Source organism: Chiloscyllium punctatum, chromosome 8, assembly GCF_047496795.1.
Source record: "Chiloscyllium punctatum isolate Juve2018m chromosome 8, sChiPun1.3, whole genome shotgun sequence".
Taxonomy (NCBI): domain Eukaryota; kingdom Metazoa; phylum Chordata; class Chondrichthyes; order Orectolobiformes; family Hemiscylliidae; genus Chiloscyllium; species Chiloscyllium punctatum.
Window position 1 is genome coordinate 118156181 of NC_092746.1, and position 6472 is coordinate 118162652.

Below are 6472 nucleotides of genomic sequence, written 5' to 3' on the forward strand. Positions count from 1 at the left end.
CCCCTCGCACTACCCATTAACACCTTCATGGCTCCTTCTAGCTGAAGCCGTGCCCAAACGCAGACAAAGCAAAAGTAAAGAATACATGTAACTTATAATCAAGGAAATTAGAAGGCGGCATTCAACTGGTCCCACCCATCATCGATCCCAGTTATCACTCAGAAAAAAAGCCCCACCCCAAACCAAAAAAAAGAAAAAAGGGAATAATAATAAATTAAAGGGAAAAAATGACTCCCATATTTTAAAGGAGCAAAACCAGGCAAACAAAGTAAACAACAAAGAAAACAAAGGAAGCACTATTGTTTATATTGTGTATTTTAAAGAGTCTAGGAAGTCCTTTGCCTTTTCTGATGAATCAAAAATATGCACGGACCCTCCGTGGCTGAAATGCAACACTGCCAGGTACCTTACAGAGTACTGAATATTCAAGTCTCTCAGCCTCTTCCTTACTTCATCAAAGGTCTTCCTTTTGTGGATCACAGTCCTGAAAGAACATAATTTTCAATCCCTTATAGATCAGGGCCTATAAGGGATCCTTCTCCAGTGTCCCGGAAGCTTCCAATCCCATTTGCTTGTCTCTAAAATACTGAAATTGAACTAGGACCAGGTGGGGGCGCTGGTCCAATCCGGGCATACACCCTGCAGCCCCATGAGCACCCTCGACTCGCACCCGGCCCACCTTGGCTTCCAGTCCCATGAACTGCAGGAGCCATTGCTGATCCCCTTCCTCTTGTTTCGGCAGCCGAATAATGTGGATATTCTTCCTCCGACCTCGATTTTCAAGATCATCAACCTGCTCCACTAAGGCCCATACCTGTTGTCGAGGGCCTGGATCCGTTCCGCTGAGGATTCTGTCACGGTCTCTGACACCACGGTACCCTGCTCAACCTCCTCCATGCGCTGCCTGCATTGAATTGAATTGAATTTATTGTCACATGTACCAAGGCACAGTGAAAAACTTTTGTCTTGTGAGCAATACAGGCAGATCACACAGTTAAGTAGCATAGACAATAAATAATATGTAAATAGTGGCAAAAATCAAAAACATAGAAACAGGTGAATGTTAAGAGTTTGTGACTTCATTCAGTATTCTTACAACAGTAGGGTAGAAACTGTCTCGAAACTGGCTGGTGCGTGTGCTGAGACTTCTGTACCTTCTCCCCGATGGTGGAGATTAGAACATAGAACATAGAAGAATACAGCACAGTACAGGCCCTTTGGCCCTCGATGTTGCGCCGATCCAAGCCAACCTAACCTACACTAGCCCACTATCCTCCATATACCTATCCAATGCCCGTTTAAATGCCCATAAAGAGGGAGAGTCCACCACTGCTACTGGCAGGGCATTCCATGAACTCACGACTCGCTGAGTAAAGAACCTACCCCTAACATCTGTCCTATACCTACCACCCCTTAATTTAAAGCTATGCCCCCTTGTAATAGCTGACTCCATATGTGGAAAAAGGTTCTCATGGTCAACCCTATCTAAACCCCTAATCATTTTGTACACCTCTATCAAGTCACCCCTAAACCTTCATTTCTCCAATGAGAACAGCCCCAAGTGCCTCAGCCTTTCCTCATACGATCTTCCTACCATACCAGGCAACATCCTGGTAAACCTCCTCTGCACCCGTCCCAGTGCCTCCACATCCTTCATATAGTATGGCGACCAAAACTGCACACAATACTCCATATGCGGCCGCACCAGAGTCCTACACAACTGTAACATGACCTCAGGACTCCGGAACTCAATTCCTCTACCAATAAAAGCCAGTACGCCATATGCCTTCTTCACCACACTATTTACCTGGGTGGCAACTTTCAAAGATCTGTGTACATGGACACCAAGATCCCTCTGTTCATCCACACTGCCAAGTATCCGACCATTAGCCCAGTACCCCATCCTTTTGTTACTCTTACCAAAGTGAATCACCTTACATTTAGCTACATTGAACTCCATTTGCCACCTTTCTGCCAGCTCTGCAGCTTATCTATCTCCCACTGTAACCTGACACATCCTTCCTCACTGTCAACAACTCCACCGATTTTCATATCATCCGCAAACTTGCTTACCCAACCTTCTAGCCCCTCCTCCAGGTCATTTAACCCCTCCTCCAGCTTGTAGATGGATCTTTGAGAACGGTGGCAGTCTTTCCTTGATAGTGGGCCTGGTTGATGGATTCTATAGATGGGAGGTTGGCGTTTGTGATTGTCCAGGCCGAGTCCACCACTCTCTGTAACCGCCTCCGATCTTGAATGGTACAGTTGCCATACCAGGTAATGATACAACCAGACAGAATGCTCTCGATGCCGCACCTATAAAAGTTGGCAAGGGTATTCACCGTAACGCCAAATTTCCTCACCTACCTGAGGAAGAAAAGATGTTGTTAGGCCTTTGTAACCAGTACGTCCACATGAAGAGTCCAAGAAAGCTTGTTGTGGGTGACCACTACCAGGAGCTTGACACTTTCCACTCATTCCACCTCTGTATTGCTAATGTGTCAGGAGGGCATGAGTAACATATCGCCAAAAGGTAATAATTAGTTCCTTGGTTTTGCCAGCATTGTGAGCTAGGTTGTTCTCAACGCACCATTTGTCCAGGTCTTCCACCTCCCGTCTGTAGTCTGTTTCGTCACCATCTGAGATTCAACCGACTATGGTGGTGTCATCAACGAACTTGTAAATGGCATTAGTTTGCTATTTGGCGATGCAGTCTTGAGACACTGGATCTCCTCTTCATGCTTTTGCGCATGGCTGAGATCGGTTCCAGCATAGTCTAGGTCTCCTCCATCGCTGATTCGATGGATCTTCTCGCGGAGTTTACCGAACTCCGAAACCAGGCTCTCCTGCACAGGTAAGTTCAAAGGAGCTTCCGCGAAGTCGGCATTGCGGCCATGGGCGGATCCATTACAGCAGGGGGATGCCCTGCTTGTTGCAATCCACACGACTCTTTTCCTATGGTCATCTTCTCTAATAGCTAAAAATAATGTATAAAGATTCTGGGGACTTATGACTGCCGATTTTTCTAAAAAGGGAAAGTAAAAGCATCACTTTGCCTGGGTTGTGGTGCAGAGCTCAGCAAGGCAGACTTATTAGATCACCGCCATCTTGAATTCCCCCCCACCCCCTCACCCTTGTCCATCTTGATGGTAGTGGTCATGGCCTTGGTGTCTAAGGAACATTGAAGAATTTTTGCAATACATCTTGTGGATGATATACACTGCTGCTACTGAGCATCAGTGATGGAGGGAGTGGATGTTTGTGGATGTGGTCCAAAAAAGCAAACTGCTTTTCCCTGGATAAGTGTTCAGTCCTGAAAGTGTCAAGCTTCTTGAGTGTAACTGGAGCTGCACCCATCTTCTCAATGGGGAGTATTCCATCACACTCCCAACATGTAGATGGTGGACAGGTTTTAGGGAGTCAGGAGGTGAGTTACTCATTGCAGGATTCCTAACTTCTGACCTGCTGTTGTTTCCATTCAATGATAACCCCCCAGAATGTTGACAGGAGAAGATACAGATTCAGGTTATCAAGTTCGTGGGAATTCAAATTGGCTGCAGAGAACAAGAGTGACTACATTTAAAAGTACTTCACTGATGTTGATCATTGGAACAAGAACATGTAGATCATAATCTTGCAGCATATCCTGCCTTTTCCCTTATCCTATCTGGCATCTTGCCATTTCAGGCAACAAGTTCCAAACTTTTTTTCTCTTTCCTTTCAATGTATCAGCCTTTTCATGAATTTCATTCCAGAAAGATCTTGTTTAATCTTTAGTTTGTTCTCTCTATTCACAAAATTCCATAAGCTGTCCACTTTAGCTGTTCCCTTAATGCCTTGAAAATATTTTTCAGTCTCAGTGAGAGTGTCAACTTCAATTATCTCATGAAATCTCTCCCGTGAGACTCAAACTCAGCCTTCTGCCTCAAGAGGTAAAACAGCAGTCTCTGCATAGCCAAGGCTGAAAATAGGATGGCGTTTCCAGCACAGCAAAATGATATCATTAAATCAAAGCTAACCGACTAAACATGTCAAGAAACCCCATCCCCATTGTTTGAATTAAACTTGTCCCTGCAATTCTGGCTGTCCTCTGGTCCTATGAGAAAGGTTGTAATAATCTGCCACCCAGTGGCACCTGTTGGCATTGCAGGCTGCGTCCAGATTTTGTACAATAGAAAGCCGCATTGTGAAGTTAGTTGGGGAGACCAGCTCAGTTTTCTGATTTCACCCCTCATGTGCAGAGTAACGCCATTTCTTTTGTCTTGTGGTTTTATACTCACAACCATGATTTTGTGTTCAAGACAGACTGGATGAGGAGATAAAAAGGTGAACTGTTGCTGCTGGAGATCTGAAACAAAACAGAACATGCTGGAGAAACTCAGCAGGTCTATTTTGGTTGAAGGAGAAGGCAAGGCAGCAGTCCTCAGGTTTGGGCTTCCTTATAATACTGCTTACTACATAATCAGATTAAAACCACAATACTTGATATTCAGAGAGATGCCAGGCTCTTGACATTCCATAAGACAATTCCATAACCTCTGCCATCTAATGCCAGTTGGTCTGCTCACCTTTTCTCTTTGTTTAATTTTGCCCACACTGTACTATTTATACCCAGTGAGGAGCAGCTTTGTAACGTTATCACAAAATTGCTCCCAGGTCCACAAGCCCTTTACACAATACCAAGTGGCCAGCATTACATTCATGTTCCATGGACAACTCACCAGTTAGGATGTGGGAAAGCAGGCACTATTAAAGATCATTAAAGGGCCTCAGTTGTGGTAAGCTCACATCTGATTGTTGAGAGAAAGCTGTCTATATTGACATAGGGAACACTGACAGCTTTCATGAGGTGAATAAAATATATACAGGACATAGTACAAGGTCAAATCTGGAACTCTACTCAGTTGGGTTCCAGTTCCATGTGATCTGACAGCATACTAACATACTTGTTTATGTATTTGCTCAGTAGCTACTGCTGGAATTCTGAGACAGCTAAGCCCTTCATTCTATATCTCTTCATCTCCACCACCACACCTTCCACAAGTTTACTTGATTGACAAACTGGTCAAATTCATGAACTATTCACTTTTTTCAAACAACTCCTACTCTCCCTCCCTTCCTTTTTCCACCCAAGGCATTAATCTCCAACAGCATTCTCAGCTGGAGGATAGCATATGCATAGGAAGTATGTGCTTCCTTAGGATTTCTTTGGAAGGCCAACGCATTAGTGGAATGGGATGATAGCTTTGGACTAATTTACCCTGAGATGAATGCAAAGGAAGTAAAGGCAAACCAAAGAGAAATCAAATTCTAGAGAGAACACTCCAGGAGTTGAATGATTGGTTAGGCCACTTTTGGAATACTCGTGCAGTTCTGGTGTCCCTGCTATAGGAAGGATGCTGTGAAACTTGAAGGGATTCAGAAAAGATTCACAAGGCTGTTGCCAGGATTAGAAGGTTTGAGCTACAGGGAAAGGCTGAATAGGTTGGGGCTATTTTCCCTCAAGTGTTGGAGACTGAGTGGTGATGTTTTAGAGGTTTAAAAAAATCATAAGGGGCATGGATAGATTGAGTTGACAATGGCTTTTACCCCGGGTTGCGAGGGTCCAAACTAGAGGGCACAGGTTTAAGGTGAGAGAAGAAAAATTTAATAGGGACCTAAAGTGCAACTTTTTCATGCAGAGGGTAGTGCATATATGAACAAGCTTCCAGAGGAAGTGGTGGAGGCTGGTACAATTACAACATTTAAAAGGCATCTGGATAGGTCTATGAATAGGAAGGGTTTGAAGGGATATGGGCCAAATACTGGAAAATGAAATTAGATTAATTTAGGATATCTGGTCAGCATGGACGAGTTGGACTAAAGGTTCTGTTTCTATGCTGTACAGCTCTATGACTCTACTACACACTCTTGAACAGGAAGACAACAGTCTAAAATTCTCCATCTCATTATTGTCTACATTGCAGTCTGATTCAGTGCTGCATTGAAAGTGTCAGCTTTAATTATCTCATAAAATCTCTGGTGTTGGACTTGGGCTCAGCCTTCTGTTTCATGAAAAGAAAAGATTATTTTGAACACAAACTGGAGAAAGGGGCTTCACTATAACTTCTCGAGTATAAACTTCTCTTTCAGTGGGTACAGGAATATCTATACTTGTTTCAGTGTGAGGTACTGAGTTGAGTTAAGCTATCTGAAAACTTGCTGTCACACTCTGCACTTGTGATTTATTAAATTCATAGAGGTCTATAGCACAGAAAAAGGCTCTGGCCCATTGAGTTGCCACCATTCAAAATAAAACACTAAACTGTTCTAATCCTACTTTCCAGCACTTAACCCATATCCTTGCATGCTTTGTTGATTGTGAACAGGCATTGAGGAGGCAGGAGATGAGTTACTTGCTGTAGGATTCCTAGCCTCTGAATGTTTGAGTGTTGTTGGTGCTGCACCCATCTAGGCTAATGGGGAGTATTCC